This window comes from Lissotriton helveticus, chromosome 2_1 (genome assembly GCF_964261635.1).
Source record: "Lissotriton helveticus chromosome 2_1, aLisHel1.1, whole genome shotgun sequence".
Taxonomy (NCBI): domain Eukaryota; kingdom Metazoa; phylum Chordata; class Amphibia; order Caudata; family Salamandridae; genus Lissotriton; species Lissotriton helveticus.
In genome coordinates, this window is record NC_136059.1 from 171503715 (window position 1) to 171525485 (window position 21771).

Consider the following 21771-nt stretch of genomic DNA (forward strand, 5'->3'; position numbering starts at 1 on the left):
AGCCAGATGTAGCCCAACTATAGCCCAATGACAGAATGTCCCAGAGTGTTCTAAAGAACAACTAGAACGCTAACGGTCTTACTTATGACAAAAGTATGGCACACCTGAAGTCATCTTGATTGGAATAAAGTGGTAACACTCAATACATTTAATTTGAAAAGGAACAAAATGAGGGGTTTCATTTTGCCATAGAAATTAGTAGGTATATATAGTTAGGATTGTTTTCCATAGGGAAATCGCAACATTCTATTGGGAATAACTTTGGCGCCGGTTGAGGAATCTTCTTGAAAGTTTCCTTAACTTTGCCTCGCGGCGCTACGCTCCTTCCCTGAAAGTTTGGGGGGATTCGTCAAGCGGGGGCCGAGATAAAAGGGGGGCCCCAAAACGTGTTTTCCCCATGTTAATTTCCTTAGGGCGGTTGGACTCACTTTTAGCCCGAACGCGGGAATGGTTTTCCACCAAACTTGGCAAAATTGTAGGGACTGGTAGCCCAATGTGCCTTTGCTATGTCTCAAGATATGTGCTCCAGTGGTTTTTACGAAAATTAACTTTGAAAAAATATATATTGGGCTACATTGGGCTATATATATATGTTAGAGCCCAAATGTAGCCCAATGTAGCCCAATGTAGCCCAATGTAGCCCAAAGATGGCCACCAGAGACACAAAAAAAACAAATGTAGCCCAAATATCAGCCAGATGTAGCCCAACTATAGCCCAATGACAGAATGTCCCAGAGTGTTCTAAAGAACAACTAGAGCGCTAAGTCTTACTTATGACAAAAGTATGGCACACCTGAAGGCATCTTGATTGGAATAAGTGTTAACACTTAAAACATTTAATTTGCAAAGGAACAAAATGAGGGGGTTCATTTTGCCATAGAAATTATGATTAGTGCTGAAGAAAGAAAAATTAGGGCACATTTTGAGTGACTTCTCAAACCCTCTTATATTTCATTAAAAGAATTCTGATATGCAGTCTCCCAAGATGGCCACCAGAGACAAAAGAACCCAAATGTAGCCCAAATATCAGCCAGATGTAGCCCAACTATAGCCCAATGACAGAATGTCCCAGAGTGTTCTAAAGAACAACTAGAACGATAACAGTCTTACTTATGACAAAAGTATGGCACACCTGAAGTCATCTTGATTGGAATAAAGTGGTAACACTTAATACATTTAATTTGAAAAGGAACAAAATGAGGGGTTTCATTTTGCCATAGAAATTTTATTGTAGGTATATATAGTTAGGATTGTTTTCCATAGGGAAATCGCAACATTCTATTGGGAATAACTTTGGCGCCGGTTGAGGAATCTTCTTGAAAGTTTCCTTAACTTTGCCTCGCGGCGCTACGCTCCTTCCCTGAAAGTTTGGGGGGGATTCGTCAAGCGGGGGCCGAGATAAAAGGGGGGCCCCAAAACGTGTTTTCCCCATGTTAAGTTCCATAGGGCGGTTGGACTCACTTTTAGCCCGAACGGCTGAATGGTTTTCCACCAAACTTGGCAAAATTGTAGGGACTGGTAGCCCGATGTGCCTTTGCTATGTCTCAAGATATGTGCTCCAGTGGTTTTTACGAAAATTAACTTTGAAAAAATATATATTGGGCTACATTGGGCTATATATATGTTAGAGCCCAAATGTAGCCCAATGTAGCCCAATGTAGCCCACAGATGGCCACCAGACAAAAAAAAACAAATGTAGCCCAAATATCAGCCAGATGTAGCCCAACTATAGCCCAATGACAGAATGTCCCAGAGTGTTCTAAAGAACAACTAGAGCGCTAACAGTCTTACTTATGACAAAAGTATGGCACACCTGAAGGCATCTTGATTGGAATAAAGTGTTAACACTTAAAACATTTAATTTGCAAAGGAACAAAATGAGGGGGTTCATTTTGCCATAGAAATTATGATTAGTGCTGAAGAAAGAAAAATTAGGGCACATTTTGAGTGACTTCTCAAACCCTCTTATATTTCATTAAAAAAATTCTGATATGTAGTCTCCCAAGATGGCCACCAGAGACAAAAGAGCCCAAATGTAGCCCAAATATCAGCCAGATGTAGCCCAACTATAGCCCAATGACAGAATGTCCCAGAGTGTTCTAAAGAACAACTAGAACGCTAACAGTCTTACTTATGACAAAAGTATGGCACACCTGAAGTCATCTTGATTGGAATAAAGTGGTAACACTTAATACATTTAATTTGAAAAGGAACAAAATGAGGGGTTTAATTTTGCCATAGAAATTTTATATATATATATATTTACTGAAAATCCCATAGGTTACACACCAGTTATAGTTAGGAATTAGCTTTTAAAAAACCTTTGAAATTCACTGAAAAAACCAACGGTTTCAGGCCTTATATAGTTAGGAATCAGCATTTAAAAAACCTTTGAAATTCACTGAAAAAAACATAGGTTTCAGGCCTTATATAGTTAGGAATTAGCATTTAAAAAAAACCTTTGAAATTCACTGAAAAAACCATAGGTTTCAGGAGTTATATAGTTAGGAATTAGTTTTTAAAAAACCTTTGCAATTCACTCAAAAAACGATAAGTTCTAGTGGTGTTATAAATAGCTGGACATTTTACTCATACAAAACCAATGAAATTGCTCCTATATAGTTAGTTGTACTAACTATATTTCGCGCACCCGCAATCCACTGCTGATGATGTCACATATTAGATCATTCATGACATGGTCAGTGACATCACTGATGACATCACTGATGACATCATCCACGTGACAATCACATACACCTTTTCATACACTATTACAATTTTTCATCACTGTTTGTAAAATACAGAGTATCATATTTAAATCCATTGTCACAGCAATACAAGTATCTAAAAATCCACTCAGTGATTCATAGATGTATACACACATCTAATCACTTACCTATGGATTCACTCATACATGCTGTCAATGAACAATAGTATTTACAACAAGGGGTGGTGATGGACAGAGTCTCTGAATTAAGCAGAGTACTCTCACCCAGTCAAGAGATCAGGGCTAGATCCAACACCGTTTTTTAGCTCATTGCACCATCCCAGTTTCAGAACCTGGCTGTATGCAAATTAGTCTGTCCCTGGCCCAGTGCATCATGGGAACAGGGCAGACCAGACTACAAAAGCCAATTCTTACACTGGGAAGGAAACAAGCTTCCGGGGACCGGTTTCTGCCATTTCAGGCGTCTTCGGCCCGGCTTGCTTGAATCCTGATGGTGCAATGAGCAAGGGACTCACATCTGAGTATACCCTTCCACGCTTAGGGTGGACAAAATTATTTACAACAAGGGGTGGTGATGGACAGAGTCTCTGAATTAAGCAGAGTACTCTCACCCAGTCAAGAGATCAGGGCTAGATCCAACACCGTTTTTTAGCTCATTGCACCATCCCAGTTTCAGAACCTGGCTGTATGCAAATTAGTCTGTCCCTGGCCCAGTGCATCATGGGAACAGGGCAGACCAGACTACAAAAGCCAATTCTTACACTGGGAAGGAAACAAGCTTCCGGGGACCGGTTTCTGCCATTTCAGGCGTCTTCGGCCCGGCTTGCTTGAATCCTGATGGTGCAATGAGCAAGGGACTCACATCTGAGTATACCCTTCCACGCTTAGGGTGGACAAAATTATTTACAACAAGGGGTGGTGATGGACAGAGTCTCTGAATTAAGCAGAGTACTCTCACCCAGTCAAGAGATCAGGGCTAGATCCAACACCGTTTTTTAGCTCATTGCACCATCCCAGTTTCAGAACCTGGCTGTATGCAAATTAGTCTGTCCCTGGCCCAGTGCATCATGGGAACAGGGCAGACCAGACTACAAAAGCCAATTCTTACACTGGGAAGGAAACAAGCTTCCGGGGACCGGTTTCTGCCATTTCAGGCGTCTTCGGCCCGGCTTGCTTGAATCCTGATGGTGCAATGAGCAAGGGACTCACATCTGAGTATACCCTTCCACGCTTAGGGTGGACAAAATTATTTACAACAAGGGGTGGTGATGGACAGAGTCTCTGAATTAAGCAGAGTACTCTCACCCAGTCAAGAGATCAGGGCTAGATCCAACACCGTTTTTTAGCTCATTGCACCATCCCAGTTTCAGAACCTGGCTGTATGCAAATTAGTCTGTCCCTGGCCCAGTGCATCATGGGAACAGGGCAGACCAGACTACAGAAGCCAATTCTTACACTGGGAAGGAAACAAGCTTCCGGGGACCGGTTTCTGCCATTTCAGGCGTCTTCGGCCCGGCTTGCTTGAATCCTGATGGTGCAATGAGCAAGGGACTCACATCTGAGTATACCCTTCCACGCTTAGGGTGGACAAAATTATTTACAACAAGGGGTGGTGATGGACAGAGTCTCTGAATTAAGCAGAGTACTCTCACCCAGTCAAGAGATCAGGGCTAGATCCAACACCGTTTTTTAGCTCATTGCACCATCCCAGTTTCAGAACCTGGCTGTATGCAAATTAGTCTGTCCCTGGCCCAGTGCATCATGGGAACAGGGCAGACCAGACTACAAAAGCCAATTCTTACACTGGGAAGGAAACAAGCTTCCGGGGACCGGTTTCTGCCATTTCAGGCGTCTTCGGCCCGGCTTGCTTGAATCCTGATGGTGCAATGAGCAAGGGACTCACATCTGAGTATACCCTTCCACGCTTAGGGTGGACAAAATTATTTACAACAAGGGGTGGTGATGGACAGAGTCTCTGAATTAAGCAGAGTACTCTCACCCAGTCAAGAGATCAGGGCTAGATCCAACACCGTTTTTTAGCTCATTGCACCATCCCAGTTTCAGAACCTGGCTGTATGCAAATTAGTCTGTCCCTGGCCCAGTGCATCATGGGAACAGGGCAGACCAGACTACAAAAGCCAATTCTTACACTGGGAAGGAAACAAGCTTCCGGGGACCGGTTTCTGCCATTTCAGGCGTCTTCGGCCCGGCTTGCTTGAATCCTGATGGTGCAATGAGCAAGGGACTCACATCTGAGTATACCCTTCCACGCTTAGGGTGGACAAAATTATTTACAACAAGGGGTGGTGATGGACAGAGTCTCTGAATTAAGCAGAGTACTCTCACCCAGTCAAGAGATCAGGGCTAGATCCAACACCGTTTTTTGGCCACTATAGGTGTGGCAGGGTATACTCAGACATGAGTCCCTTTCTCACTGCTCCATCAGGATTCAAGCAAGCCGGGCCGAAGAGGCTGAAATGCCAGAAACCGGTCCCCGGTAGCTTGTCTCCTTTCTGGTGAAGAATTGGCTTGGTAGTTTGGTCTGCCCTGTTCCCATGATGCACTGGGCCAGGGACAGACTAATTTGCATATAGCCAGGTTCTAAGCTGGGATGGGGCAGTGAGATAAATAACGGTGATGGATCAAGCCCTGATCTTTGGACTGGGTAAGAGTGGTCTGCTTAATTCAGACACTCTGTTCATCACCACCCCCTTTTCTGAATCGTCAATGAACAATAGAACACTATCAAAAATACTTATACATCTATATCGACATTAAACAACAGCACGCATCCTATTCACATATAAAGTCATCCTACTCACTTATGCAAACAATAGATCATACTTACATATTTACTTAGCAAAACACTTATACAAACACCACTTCTTCTATTCATTTAGATAGTAAGTCATACTTAGTGAATTATAACATCATTATTACAAGTATACAGTTATCCATACAGTCACTCACACAATCATTGTGTCTTATGTATACTTATTTATATACAACAACTGACACATACACTGCCTTTTATTTTTCTAGTTTGTTGGACCTGTACCTTTGAGAAATATATTTGCTCATCACCACACCCATAAAGCGATTCCCTCACCCAAACTGTTAGAGCATGTAGTTTTAACTTCATATATCTACTGAATCAACTATTCACACATCTTTGGACAGTCACCCCCCCCCCACCGAACCACACATACTTTCACACTCCCATACAAATACTCAGTTAACTAATCAATAATTAATATAGACTTTCACATAGCTAGTAACCAACTGTAGAATCAGTTTACACAACAACTGACAAAGTGATACAGATATTCACACAGTTTAGTCACTATCCACTATATTTAGTGAGACATTATAAATTGGTCAAGTAAACAGTCAATTACACTGCTACTAAATCCTCCTCCCAAAGATTTATTTATATATATCCACTCATTCTTCAATGTAAATTGCTATATATATAATGCATATTTAAATATCGAAGCAAACCACATTCACTGGATGATGTCATCAGTGATGTCATTTGAGATGTCATCAGTGATGTCACTGACCATGTCATAAAAGATCTAATATGTGACATCATCAGCAGTGGAATGCGGGTGCGCAAAATATAGTTAGTACAACTAACTATATAGGAGCAATTTCATTGGTTTTGTATGAGTAAAATGTCCAGCTATCTATAACACCACTAAAACTTATAGTTTTTTGAGTGAATTTCAAAGGTTTTTTAAAAACTGATTCCTAACTATATAACTCCTGAAACCTATGGTTTTTTCAGTGATATATATATAAGCTCAACTACATTTATATATTACCTACTGGCGGTCGCCAGTAGGTATATATAGTTAGGATTTTTTCTCTATGGGATTTTTTAAAATTCTATGTCGAATAACTTTGGCGTTTGTGGACGGAATTGGCTGAAATTTTCAGGAAAATGGCACATTTTGTTTCTGAGCAGCCCCTGAAAATTGGGGGGGGGTTCGTCCAGGGGGGGTCGAGAAAAAAAGGGGGTCCCAAAACGTGTTTTTAACATTGAGTTTTCCATAGGGCGGTTGGCCTCACTTTTAGCCCGAACGGCTGAATGGATTTGCACGAAACTTGGCAAAATTGTAGGGACTGGTAGCCCGATGTGCCTTTTGTAGGTCTCAATATATGTGCTCCAGTGGATTTTGAGAAATTAACGTTTAAAAAAAGATCTATATCTGTAACAGCGGACCGGGCAGCGCTCCGGTTCGCGGACTTTTCGCGCAACGGAGCTTTGTGAAGCGAAGCTGATTGGTTCTCCGGCGTCTGTCAACATTCCAAACAGTCCGTAGCGGCCGCCATCTTGTCTCTCGGTAGGATCGAGAGACAAGAGGAGGCGAAAGCGAAGGGGCAAATGACCATAAGGGGGCATAGTAGATCCTCCCTGACCTCTTAGGTTTGATGTACCATTTTGCCAAGTTTGGTGTAATTCCGTTCAGCCATTCAGGCTGTAGACGTATCTAAATGTCAATAATCGAACGGCTGAATGGATTTGCACGAAACTTGGCAAAATATTAGGGACTGGTAGCCCGATGTGCCTTTGCTAGGTCTCAATATATGTGCTCCAGTGGATTTTGAGAAATTAACGTTTAAAAAAAGATATATATCTGTAACAGCGCTCCGCTTCGCGTACTTTTCGCGTTACGGAGCTTTGCGAAGCTGATTGGTTCTCCGGCGTCTGTCAACATTCCAAACAGTCCGCAGCGGCCGCCATCTTGTCTCTCGGTAGGATCGAGAGACAAGAGGAGGCCAAAGCGAAGGGGCAAATGACCATAAGGGGGCATAGTAGATCCTTCCTGACCTCTTAGGTTTGATGTACCATTTTGCCAAGTTTGGTGTAATTCCGTTCAGCCATTCAGGCTGTAGACGTATGTAAATGTCCTATGGAAAATTGCATGGGGAAAACACATTTGAAAGTGTTGAAATTTAGAACCAATTAAAATGTTACTTTGGTTTTGTATTTGTGTGTGATGAAAGTTAATTGGTTATGTATATATGTCAAATGAGAGGAAACCACAGCCATTTTGTGATACTACTGTCTGAGGTACATTTGTGAGGAATTTTTGGTGGTGAATTTCTGGTGTTTGATTTACACAGTACTAACACTTCTCCTACTTTTAAAAAGGTGAGTTGTTAATTTGTAAGGGGAACTATGTTGTACACTTGAAGATAATTTGAAAAATGTTTTCTGTTATTTATTTGCAGTCCTTCTGTTATACTAAATACTTGATAAAGTTAGTTTTATATTATGTATTACTAAAAACGATAAATGAAAGTGATTATTTTTTTCTGCAATTTACAGCAAGCAATTTCAAAATAAAATGGCTCACAATGAAGAGACCGTGGCAATTTCTTTTGAATTGTCCACTACATTGATTGAAATTGAGAGCACCAATAATGAAATATTGTCACAAGGAGGAGATGACGTGTATGATTTCATTAGATTGATTGAAATTGACAGCACCAATAATGAAATATTGTCACAAGGAGGAGATAACTTGAATGATTCCACTACATTGATTGAAATTGAGAGCACCAATAATGAAATATTGTCACGAGGAGATGACTTGAATGATTCCACTACATTGATTGAAATTGAGAGCACCAATAATGAAATATTGTCACGAGGAGATGACTTGAATGATTCCACTACATTGATTGAAATTGACAGCACCAATAATGAAATATTGTCACAAGGAGGAGATGACTTGAATGATTCCACTACATTGATTGAAATTGACAGCACCAATAATGAAATATTGTCACAAGGAGGAGATGACTTGAATGATTTTTTTGATCAATCTGTTGATGGCGAATTTATCGAATGTTTGGAGACCATAGAGTTACAAGAATCATCATTGCAGACTTTTCATGAGGAAATTGCTGATGAGGACATGTTACTAGTTCTTTCAAATTTAGAAAATTCTGAAGAATAAATTTATATTTAGAAATCAAAAATAGTTTGAGACATTATTCATTTTTATTTTTAATTTATGAGGTTGTAGCGAAGTGATTGTAGTATAAAATGAGACTTATAGTATAGAGTGCAACATTTTTATGTTACATTGTAAGTTTACTCATATTTACTTCCCTTCTGCCACTATATTATCTCCAATGTGTATTTGACATCTCTTCTTCATCTCCGGCCTCCTTTCTCTCACTGTGTGTCTCCGATGCATCTTATCGCTGCTATTTTGTGTAATTACAGAAGAGAGTAAAATAAAATAGTTCGGAACGTGAAGAGGGGCAAAGTAGAGTACCCCTCACCCCCTAGGCCTTTTCAGGCGGTCCCAAAAGGATCAGTTTCTGCTTTCCTGAGAGATTATGGTATGAGTTCCATATACCACAATAATTTGCATTACAACATGCAAGATATCTATCTCCTATTACCAACTTTTGGAGATATTCGCGCTAAGGGCGAATATCTCCAAAAAGTAACACCTGCCCTGAGCAGTTCTTAGCCATGTTATCCAATGGGAGGTGGATAAAATGGCTAAGAGCATTAGCTCGGTAATGCATGAATATCGCTGACTTTTTAGCGATATTCATGCATTGCGGCCGTTTATTATCGCATTTGCGATAAACCTTGATAATAGCAAGGTTTATCTTCGATAATTTCTGACGATGCTTAGCGGTAAAAAATTCGTTGGTAAGCATCGTTAGCGATAAATATCGCTTAACTTTGGTAATATGCACCAACGTCTGTTAACGTTCGATTCGAAGGAAATGAGGAAGTGTTGAAAAACATTGTTTGCGCCATCTTGCCTTTTTTGAAATGCCACACTTTTGTCGTGCACGGCAGCCATTTTAGATGCCTTGACCAGATCCACTCTCTGCACGCTGTCGATTCGTAGCATGGCTCCCCACCCTCGCAAGCATCTTCCCCAGGCACTGGTCACCCCCGCTCTCTGTCTTATGCATGGGCAATAAACCTCCCCCCATCTGCGCTGCTCTTCCCTGAGAATCACACTCTGTGCCCGCCCGACACCTCCCTTTCGCCCTATTCACTACCGCACCCTCTGACACTCCTCTTCCTCTGTGTCCGATTGTCCAGGCTATCAGCTAGCCCTGCAGATGTAGTTTATGGCTCCAGCTGTAAAGAATCACCCCTCTTCAAAGCAGTTATAGTAGATCAAGGCCCACACCCGATGAGATCCGTCACACCACACGTGTTCCTACTATCTGAAAACCATCCTGTATTGTGATGGGGAGGGGACCGAGCCTGAAGCGGAAGATTCCAGGAATGACTCTTTGTACATCAAAGTTTTTACAATTATGTGTCACATTAAAAATATATAGCACTCCAACAAAGTAGTAGGAATATAAAACTTTAATAACATATAAATATATACAACAAAACAAAAACAGTAAAAACATTTAAACAACGAAGAGACCGTGGCAATTTCTTTTGAATTCCTGATGAGGACATGTTACTAGTTCTTTCAAATTATGAAAATTCAGAAGATGTTGCCTGGGGGTGGGTCGTCAGTAGCAGTCTGTTGTGCGAATAGTTCCAAGGCAGCAGAACGCGCTGAAATCTAGATGGCACGAAAGTGATGTCTAGTAAGTTGCCGCCCAGCAAATAACGGCGTGGGGCGCCGCGGGGTGAGTGAGTCCAGTAGGCACCACAGCTATTCTTACCGGCATTGCAGAATTACTGCTGGGGACAATGCCTGTGCTGTAGCAGGGTCACAGCAGAAACAAAAAGGATTCTGTTGAAGATGTTGTTGGTTTTCAATTTGAAAACAGTTCTGGTGTCAACTGCTATGCTAATGTAGTGGTTAATGTTTTGTTTTCTCTAGAAAATGTAAAAGAGGGGGAGGCAGTCCAAAGTTCCGTTAAAAGGGCAAAGGAAAGGATCGGTGGTTTGAACTATCAGTCAAAAAGGGGAGGGGGTGCAACAATTTTTCCTACCGGGTCACACTGTGCTTTCACCGGAACTGAGGTCTGCAGGATTCTAGTAATTCAAAGTGAGGCTGGCGCCAGCATGGGAGCGGCGACGTCCCGCGGATACAGTTTCGTTACTCCACGGGCGATCATGGCAGTCATTCCCCATCGGGGGTCGGAGACTCCCGCGGCTCCTCTAGAATCTTCAAGGTCGTGGAGGACTACGGTGGTGGAGTCAACCAGTGACCGGGCCATTTCTTTATGCTGGGCCTGCTCTTGCCAGGTCGACCGCCATTTTGAGAGTTCGGTAGCTACTGGCGATCGCGGGGTCAAATGAGCGGACGGGCTCCACCCTGCCGGGCGAGACGTTGCAGCATGGCCACAGTGGAAGAACCCTTTTCCGGGCGCCTGGAGCGCTGAGGGTGCAGCTGGGAAGCCTCCACCTGGGGAGGCGGGAGAGGCCTGTTCGCACCGTCTCTCCCTCCCAGTGCACCCCACGGCGTCTCGCTTGAGATTTGTTATGGCCGGACCAGGCGATGAGGACGAGGGGGGGGGGGTCGGAGGCATGTGCAAGACATCCCCCCCCAGTGTTGTCGCAGCCATTATTCAAGAAAGAAGAAGTGTCCCGTCCGTCTTCGGGCCGGGCTTCCGGTGGATGTCAGCCGGACGCCCCTGGCTCTGGCCCCATGAACGGGTTCCTTGGTTTATCGGCTGCAGCCGGATCCCGTCGGCTTCGGCCCCCCGACCGTTTGTGGCCGGACCGGAAGAGCATGTGGCGGGACTACCTGAAACTGTCAAGGGCCACCGCGGCCGGACTGGGAGAGAGAGGGGAGGGTCGAGGAGACATTCCCCCCCCTGCAACTCTTCAGCGTTGTAAAGGCAATCCCCTGGCCGGGTCCCGCTGGCCTCGGCCTCTCCTCCGGCTACACCCTACGTTAGGATCTCCTGGCCGAGGCGTGGCAGCAGGACCCGCCTTATATGGGCTGCTCCCGGCTGGGCGTAGCCGCAACCCTGCCCCACCTTGGAAGTTTCCAGAGTGGGGGCGGATGTTCTACTGACTTGCATTTTCCCTAGTCTATCGATTTTTTTGGCGTGGCAGGCGGTGGGACAGCGAGGGGTGATTTGGTTTCTCTTACTGTTTTTCTGGTCTCTCACCACTGGCATATTTTAACGTTTTCTTGTTTCTAGGACATTAATAGGTTTTATCATTACGTTATGTTATCGTTTCTTTGTTCGTTGTTTAATAAAAGTTCATGTTCATCAGTGGCCTACTGATTTTCGTTTTCCTATTCTTTTCTTTCCAGGTTGTTTCATGCTAAAGTTTCTGTTAACAGGATACAGTGATCACTTCGTTATTATTGCATATGTCCTTTTCACTAGGGGTGCTCTCTGGTCGGGCCAGATGACGTATCTCTAGTAAATGGTCCGGGTGAAACAGGTGCATCAATCAGTGGGGAGTAGATAGGCATGACAGATTACAACGGGGGAGAAAGGTCCGCATTACGTACCCTTTCACTATTTGCAAAGATTTTCCTACGTATATTTGCAAACAGGGAATACCTCCAAAAAGAACCAATTCCCAAACAGTCAATGTTTGGGGAAACAATCAATCAATGTCTGTATACACTGAGTGTATCTAAGGTTATATTAGAGTCTGAAGAGGTTTATCGTATTAGCACAAGAATGATGTCAAATGAGATGTCATCAGTGATGTCATCAGTGATGTCATTTGAGATGTCATCAGTGATGTCATCAGTGATGTCACTGACCATGTCATGAATGATGTAATATGTGACATGATCAGCAGTGGATTGCGGGTGCGCGATATATAGTTAGTGCAACTAACTATATATGGAATTTCAATGGTTTTGTGTGAGTAAAATAAGGTTTTTTAAATGCTAATTCCTAACTATATATGGTCTATAACCTATGGTTTTTTCAGTGAATATATATATATATATATATATATATATATATATATATATATATATATATATATATATATATATGAAAGCGTCCAAGTTGCCCACTGTAGGGAGTCACACCCCATGGAAAACACACCATTCTCGTGGGTGGCGGAGCCGCCAGCTAGCACAACGCATACCAGGTAGCCATACGCGTTTCGAGCAAAAAGCTCTTGATCACTGGCATGAGGAAGCAGGAAACAGGTTTGCACAGAACAGATTTATTTGAATACTTAGTGAGTCATGGGGAATACTTTGGACTACCATAACCAGCATTCCCTGCAACACGCCCACTGGGGCGGGGCTCTAAGTATTCAAATAAATCTGTTCTGTGCAAACCTGTTTCCTGCTTCCTCATGCCAGTGATCAAGAGCTTTTTGCTCGAAACGCGTATGGCTACCTGGTATGCGTTGTGCTAGCTGGCGGCTCCGCCACCCACGAGAATGGTGTGTTTTCCATGGGGTGTGACTCCCTACAGTGGGCAACTTGGACGTTTTCATATATATATATATATATATATATATATTCAAACAACAAGGATTGCCCATGTGGAGAGAGCCTCAGAGGTAAGTTGCAGTTCCAGAATGAGGGTGCAACGAATGGGACAGACACACCCAGCATCATCAGCTGCCAAACACGTCTCAGGCTTCCGCCCTTGATCACTGGCAATTGGGACTCGCACACATGAATTTTGGCAGTCAACTACTTTATTCAAAATAAGCCCCGCCCCCTGGCTTCCGGGCATCATGGACGTTGTAGTCCTGCAAATGTGTCTCAGTGGGTTTTCATGTGGCGCCCCTTCATTAAAATCAATGAAGGGGTGCCTGGTGTGTCTGCCCCATTTGCTGCACCCTCATGCACCTATATATATATATATATATATATTTATATATTTATATAAGCTCACAGTCCTCATACGTGCCGGGACTCTGCAGCGACAGTGCGCGCAGTGTACCAGGACGACCTATTTATTTTCAATCTTACCAAGCAGCAAATATTACAAAGTGTGCACTTCTTCCACGCAAATTTCAAAGGCAAGATCCATTAAGTGCAAAGGGGTGATTCATTCATTGTCCATAGCCGAGAAACCAAAGGTGTTTCAGCGTTTGTACGCCGTGATCAAGGCGTTTTTCACTTACCCACGATGGTGTGATTTCTTCATGAGGGCAAAGTATCACATTTTGAATGGCGACAAGCTGGTGGAGCTGCGGAAGGACCCACTTCACTAGAGCTATCCATGAAGTCAGAGGAGTTGGATCCCACGTGGCATTTAGGTCATCAGCGTATCCAGAGGAAAAAGAAAAAAGATAAGACTTTTGCTCTTTTTAGAGTACTCCGGCATCGGATAGGCTTTCCAGTATTTATTTTACCCGGATAAATGCGCCATTATTGCTGGGTAACTTGTGGGCCACGTGAGGCAACTGTGCATTCCAGGGGCTTGTGAGCCTCCTGCGGGCACATCATTAATTGCAGCGTATGCACGTTCAGGGGCCATTTTCTATCAGGAAGCTAGCGGTGACATGCACACTGTTTAAGTTCGCGTGCCCAGGCTGCAACCGTCAAGTTTCAGTAATTTTAAAGAGATGACACAAACCCTTTGTAAAGTATTGTTATGGATTAGTGCTTCCATGAGTGGCTGATTTGATTTACTTGTCAGACCCTAGTACAGTGCATTATGTGTGCCCAGGGCCTGAAAATGAAATACTGCTGGTGGGCTTGCAGCACTGATTGTGCCACCACAGAAGCAGCTTGTAAAGTGTGACTCGTAGTCTGGGACTGCCATGTCGACTTGGCAAGTGCACACATTTACCAGTTCCTAAACCTTCCCTTTTCAACATATTAGTCACCCCTAAGGTAGGCACAAGGTACCCTGTGGGCAGGGTGCATTGTATGTGAAAGGTAGGACATGCCTTAATGTGTGTGGCATGTCCTGATAGTAAAATACTGCCAATTTCGTTTTTCACTATTGCAAGACTATCTGTTCCCATAGGCCAGAATGGGGAGTTTGTTTAAAACATCTTATACACATATCTGACCCTGGGAACAAGATAGGAAAATAGAGTTTAGTATGCCTGAACTGAAAATGTTAAGATGCATCTTTTAGTGAAGGTGATTTGTACATTCTGTCTTTGAAAATACCACTTTTAGAAGGTAGGTATTTTCTTGGCTAACCATCCAGTGTGCCTCTGCTATGTTTGTGTATTGCATGTGTGTCTTTTGGATGACAGGGGCTGGAGAAGGGCAGTGGCTCCAGAAGTATGATGAGTCAGGGTTGGGCTGAATAGGCCTGGTCTGCATTTGGCGTGGTGGGAGGAGAAGTACCTTCACCTGAATACGGCTGTGCCTGCCTTCCACAATGACGGCTCCGTCCCCCTGTGGTGTGTCTGGAACCAGGGCTCACACTGACAAAGGAGGTTGTTGTGCACTTGCAAAGTGCTCCACAGGACTGGTTTTGGCTGGGTACAGACACTCTCTGCATTAAGAGAACAAAGGATTTTGGTGTATAAAAAGAGGGACCCAGACCCCAGACTTTTAGATTACTTCTGGGAAATCAAGAGGAACCATTGCCAAGGAGAAGAGCCAGATAAGCTGAGCAGGCATACTGCCCCTGTGCTGTTTGCTGTCTGGCGATGTCCTGCAGTGGCATCTTGCTGCCAAGCAAAGGAGGAAAGGACTTTGCTGTTTGCTTTGTCATCTTGAGGAAGATCTCCAAGGGCTTGAAACTGAGCTTACCTCCTGTTCTGAAGTCTCAGGGACACAAAGACTTCACCCCCAGCTCCCCTGAATGTCCTTGCTGGGAAGTCCAACCTGCAAAGAGGTGCCTGCTGCTGTTTAGGGCCTCTGGAGACTGTCACTGGGAGCTGGAAAATCGATGCAACACCAAAGAAGCGTGTCGCATCCGCACTTGTTTTCGGACGCTTCGCCGAAGAAACTGTTGCAGCGCCTGGCGTGGCTTGAGAAATCACCGCAAGACGTGTCATGTGTAACGATCTCCAAATTCCGAGATTGCTGCACCGATTCCAATGCAAGTCTGTTGTGCGGCTGCATGAAACCACGCATCGTACGGATCGACGTGTCGCATCGAGGCACCAAGACTGTCGCTTTGATGGGGCCGCAGTAAGAAACAGACGCATCAACTCCACAAGCAGTAAGGAATCAACAAATCACCTCACCTGTGCTGCAGTAAGTAACAGACGCATCACCTCCCCTGAGTGTAAGGAATAGACGCATTCCCCTCCCTGCAGCCATTTTGTTTGCTTTGCGTGATGCATCTAAGGTACTTTTGAGAAAAGTGTTGCATTTACAACTTGCATTGAACTGATCAATTTCTACCATTTGAAAGCCTTATTTTTAAAACTGTATTGTGGATTTTTGTGGTTTGGTCTGGTTTTGGTTTAGATAATGATTACTCTATTTTCTAATCTGGTGTGGTGTCCATTTGTAGTATTTTCACTGTATTACTCTATGTGTTCACAAATGCTTTACTCACTGCCTCTGAGATAAGCCTGTCTGCTCGTGTCAAGCTACCAAGGGGGAGAGCAGGGTTATGTTAGGAGTGTATCCACCTTACCATGACTAGAAGCAAGGGTCCCTATTTGAACAAAGGTACCTACCTCTGCCAACTAGAGACCTCCATTTTTAACACATGGGGACTGGCCTCAGAGACAGGCCTGGACCCCCACCACATGGCCAACAAGGCAGGGATTGGCTGCAAGACCTGCCTTCAGCCAGCCCTGTGCTCACTCTCCTGTGGTCACCTAACCCCTGCTGAACATGGACTTTGATGATGAGCAGCGGAAGATGGCTCTGTGCTTTTTTTGCTATTGTTATTGCAAATTATGCGAGGTGAATAACTTGGAACACCCCAGCTCAATACTGTGTGCTCCATCCATCACGTGACCTTGAATTCTTGACTAAACCATCTTTGAGCTACTCCTCTACATGAACAATGATACATTTTAATAGTAACGGCTTATATTGACCACTGTCTACATATTTAGAGTGAGAAATGCAAATGTAATCATCATCCTTTGTGTTTTTCTCCATTAATTTCATCCTCTTATTTCCTCTCCCAACATCTTTTATTTGAAGCAGAGAGTAGTTTGTGCTGATCCTGAAAACCTTACCTTACTGAACTGGCTGTGTGCAAACAAACAGCACTGAAAACTCTCCTCTTAAAGATGCAGAAGAATAATATGGTAATGGAGAAAAACTTTAAAAAAATGCTGTTGGTAGCTTTTTTGTTAAGTGGAGCAATCCTTGTGTATAGTAAAGATTAAAATGGCACAATAAAATGGAATATTAAAAATAAAATAAACTCATCAGTATTCTGTCCTTCCATACATATTTATCATTTCTTTCTGTGGTGTGGCAGTGATCCAAACTATACAAGAATAACTGACAGTGGTGACACCCACCCATGCACAAACAATGTTTTTTTTCTTTTTCTTTGCATTTAAGGTAAGAGGAACAATAAAACAGTTGTCAACATCGGCTAAAGAGAGAGAGGGGGCAGGGCCGGACTGGGAACCGAAACCGGCACTGGCAAACTGCTCAGCCTCCCCCCCCGGGGTGAGGGGGATACAGCCAAGGGGTTTGCAAGGGCTGGGTTCGGACGATTTTGTTACAGGGAGCCGATATTACCAACCTCCGGTAACAAAAAAGGGGTTGTATGACATTACAACACGGGCTTTTACCATGTGTGCCATTACAACGCTGTTTTTACAACGCAAGCCATTACAACGACTTGCGCTGTAAGCGCTGGATAGTGGAATAGTTTAATTTTCTATTCCAACTCCAGCCCACGTTACAGTAGGGAAGGTGTTGGAATAGAAAATTAAACTATTCCCTATCCAACAGCGCCCTCCAGCGCAAGTCGGGTGTAACGACTTGCGTTGTAATAGCAGAGTTGTAATGGTAGCGTGTGGTAATGCCCGCGTTGTAAAGGCTGTTCCCCCAAAAAAGGCCTCCCAGGGGCCTCCACCCTGGTGTCCCACCCAGAAAATGCCTGGTGCCGGCTACGGCCAGTCCGGCCCTGAGAGGGGGCACGTTGGGTCGGAAAGATGGAGGGATATGAGGGGGGCACGGTAGTGATCATAGCATCACTTTGAATAATGCACATTTGACATTCTCATTTGCATCTCCTCCAACAAGAAGGATAAACCAAAAGAGTCATAGAAGCCACCAGGGGCCTCATGATCCCTAAAGCGGGAAGCACGGCCACTAGACCCAGCATACAACCGAAACATTGCAGAGAGTCCATGATTGGGTTTACGGTCAACAGGGGACACAGCAGGTTATGGGGGGGGGCGCTCAAGATGTTAGGGTAACTGTGGGAGTACGCGCTGGTTCAGAAATGACACCGGAACATCCCCTGGATCCAGTGCGGGGGAGTCCCTTTGGCGCAGAAAGGAAAGAAAAGGTTCCCATATGTCCTTCGGTCTTGAGCGCGGGGGCATCAGTTCCTGGAAGCCGGACAGCTGATCTTGATAGTTCGCCACGTCCTGCAACCACGCCCGTATAGTGGGTGCAGGTTTCCATCTCCAGTGCATGGCCACCCTACGTTTGGCCAATAGGTGCAACATGGCGGTGAGTCGCAGACGCCGACCCGCCTGTCCTTTACGTAGCCCAGCAATGCCCTCTGGGGGGGGGGGTGTTAGGAATGTTAGTAGAGAAGAAGGACAAGGACCAGTTCCAGCGCGCTGCACTTACTGGTCTTAGAAAGTTCCACGCTGGCTGCTCAGCAAGGTCAGCTGAGGGTCTCACAGTCATTGGAAATCAAAACTAACCCAAGGACGATCACAGAGGAGAGAAAGTCAGATGTAGAAGCTGAAAAGGGCAGTTTATGCCTCACCCTAAGCGGGAAATCTCCAGCTCAGACATAGTTAAAGACCAGCCTCTGGCGCATACTGGAGGGCTCCCCCTTTTAGTGTAAGCACCGCAATCTGCCTTTCAGTAATCCAAATGTTCACACCACCATTGAGCTTGTCTACTTGTGAGTAGTGTTGCGCAGTTCCCTAGGAGCCCAGGGATGCAGGTGTGGCAGCAATGCCTATGGGCTGATGGTATATGCACTGTCGCCTACAAAGGTTGTCAGGGCACTGAACACTGTGCTATGAGTTAACATGGATCTCTGACAGAATATCGGAACCAAAAATATCATGCGGACAGAATATCGTGTCAAAAATATCGCGGACCAAAATATCGAAAAGGTAAGAATAAACAGGTAAGTATACATTTACTATTCTTAACTCCACATCTACGTATCTTAATGATATATATATTGTCAAAGTGCATATATGTGAAGTTATATGTATATATATATATATATATATATATATATATATATATATATATATATATATATATATATATATATATATATATAGAGTAAAACTTTACTTACCCATAGAAACTTACCTTCACAATACTTTTATCCTCAATATTCTCGACACAATAGTTTGTCCCATGATATTTGTGGTTCTGCTGTTCTGTGTAAACACTTGCTGAAATAATACATTAAGGGTACTGAATTTACACTTACCTAAGAGGCACCCATTTACAAGTTCTTCTCTTGTGAAAAGTTCATACAGACCACCATGGCAGCAACAATGAATGAATCACAGGTGCTGCCAGGAAATGGCACAACAACATCTGTGACCAGGCATTCTGCATTGCACACCACCTGAATGTTCAGCAAATGTTGGATGTTTCTGCTGCAGTACAGATACTCTGGCTGATAGAGGACAGATCAAAATCTAAACCCCTTCTACATTCCAGATGACTTTCAGAAAATGTGCTACACAATAAAATGGCATCATTGTACCTCAAAACTCTTGTAGAGTGTTTGCAAAGGAATTATGTAGGTTTAGCCTTTAGCCTACTTAACAGAGCATCTAAGAATGGCCTGAAAATGTGTGAAAGTGCCCCCCGCCAGCCACTGCAGCAATGCCCTCATACCTCCCTGGTGTAGAGGACACATGGCCTGGGCATAGGTTGATACTCCCTGGTACTGCCAGACCGCACTTAGGGTTCTTGCTTAAAATTGGGTTCATGCCATCTTACTTCTAAAAGAACGCTCTTGCTCACTCTAAATTTACCATATATTTCCTGCTCACTTTCCAAAAATGGGGATATAGACTGCTTTTATACTCTCCTCTTCTTTCTTCGATGAACTCCCAAAAACTGCATTCCCCGCACCATCACATAGAGGATCGCAATTTTGAAAGGGTTCATTCAGCGCTTAATTTGAGCCCGTGGTTTCCGTGCACCAGCAAATAATCATCTACACCGGTGTTTTTCATGAGCCCCAGTTAAAGACACATTCACTTACAGGGTGAGTAAGGGATTTTCCCAGAATCACAGGATGCTAAGTCGTCATTCGAACGTGGTTCGGCAGTTCTGGCCATTACGCCACATCCTCTTCCCACTTCCATGGTTCTGGAGTTGGTTCTGTTTAAGGCGGGGCTAACTGAAAAAATGGGCTGATGCAAGCTACCTCCTGACAAGAGCACCAGCACTTATGTTTTTTTTATAAATTAACCACTGTGTACATTACAGTCTGGGATTATTTTATACTTTGCACCTGGTTACCACCTGCTTTCACTTGGTTGTAAATTACATAAGCAAATCAAAACCTTTGTGACTTTTCATTAATTGCGAATGCTTTATAGATATAATTTGTAGATTGCTGTTTAGTAATCATGTTTTACAAGTAATAATATAAATATAGAATCAAATCAGATTTATTTTGCTGTGTTCAAGGATATGTCCACTAGAACATTTTGCGATCTCTAACCAATTTGTGACTAATACCTTGGGGCTCCATGTATCAAAATTGTAAATTGCAAATACTTAATTGCTAAATTCTGAGAATCACAATTAGGTAATCACAATTTACTATATATGAAACTCAAAGAGTTTCATTTGAGTTTCATATAGCGATTCCTACGTGGTCGAAAATTGCACTACCTTATTAAAATAAATGAGATAGATCTCAATTTGCGACCCCAAGGAATTGCTAAAATCAAGGGGATTCTGGCCTGCTGGGGTCAGCAGACCACCATCTCCGTTAATATTTTTGAATAAAGCAATCTTTTTTAATGCAGCCCGTATTCCTTAAAGGAAAATGGATGCATTTCAAAAACATAAATGTAAAGTTTTCTTCTCCTTTTTTAAGGGCAGACAGTGGTCCCTAGGATGACTGCCTGCTCTTAAAAAATGCTGTAACAAACATTCACAAAGGGGGAGTGGTCCCTTGGGGACCTCTTCCCATTTGCAAATGGGTTACCACCTACTTGAAGTAGGTGGTAAAATGCAAATGTTTTGTGACAGCATTTCGATCACAAAACATTCTTACATACTGATGCGATTCAGTATTAGGAAGTGACGCCCTAAACACGCCCCTTCCTAATCGCAAATAGCAAACCCATTTTGCGATTTACCGAATCGCAAAATGGATTTTGATACAGTTTGCGAATACTAAATAGCTTGATACATGTAGCCGCAAATTGCTAAACATTCGTACTCAGGGCCTGCGAATAGCACTTGAGTAAGTCAAATTCAAGTAAACAATGTTTCTATTGTATATTGTGAAAGGTGATGCTTTTGTGCCCTCTAGTGGCTAATAAGCATAATTGACATTTGATGCTTCCAATTATTTGCCTTCAGTGGCACAAATCCACAATCTAAGTGAATTTTCTGTTTCTTGTGGGAGGGAGGCTCACTTCTATGCCATTGTTTTATTGAAAGCCTTCATTGTGTTTCCTCTGCATTGCACACAGCAGAGAAGTACTTACCTCTACTATAGAACCCAATACAATTATGACATGACACATGATAGTCACTAGTATTCGCAAATGCATTCTCTGGTCAACTCTATTTTTAGTTTTACAAAAGGGAATATATGTCTTCTGTGGTATTACAAGGTGGCAGGTACACTACTCTACTTCCATCAGCAGTACATAGTTCTTGAACACATCATTAAGATTGGTGAAGTATATGCAGGGCAACTGGAATTATGTGGAAGGAGACGACCAAATTATGTAGCAGAGTTGACTGAATTATGTGGCTAGAAAAGTTAAATCAGACAGACCATTTTGTGATAATATTACTTCATTATTTTGTTACCCATGTTAACACTGTCTGGACAAAGGT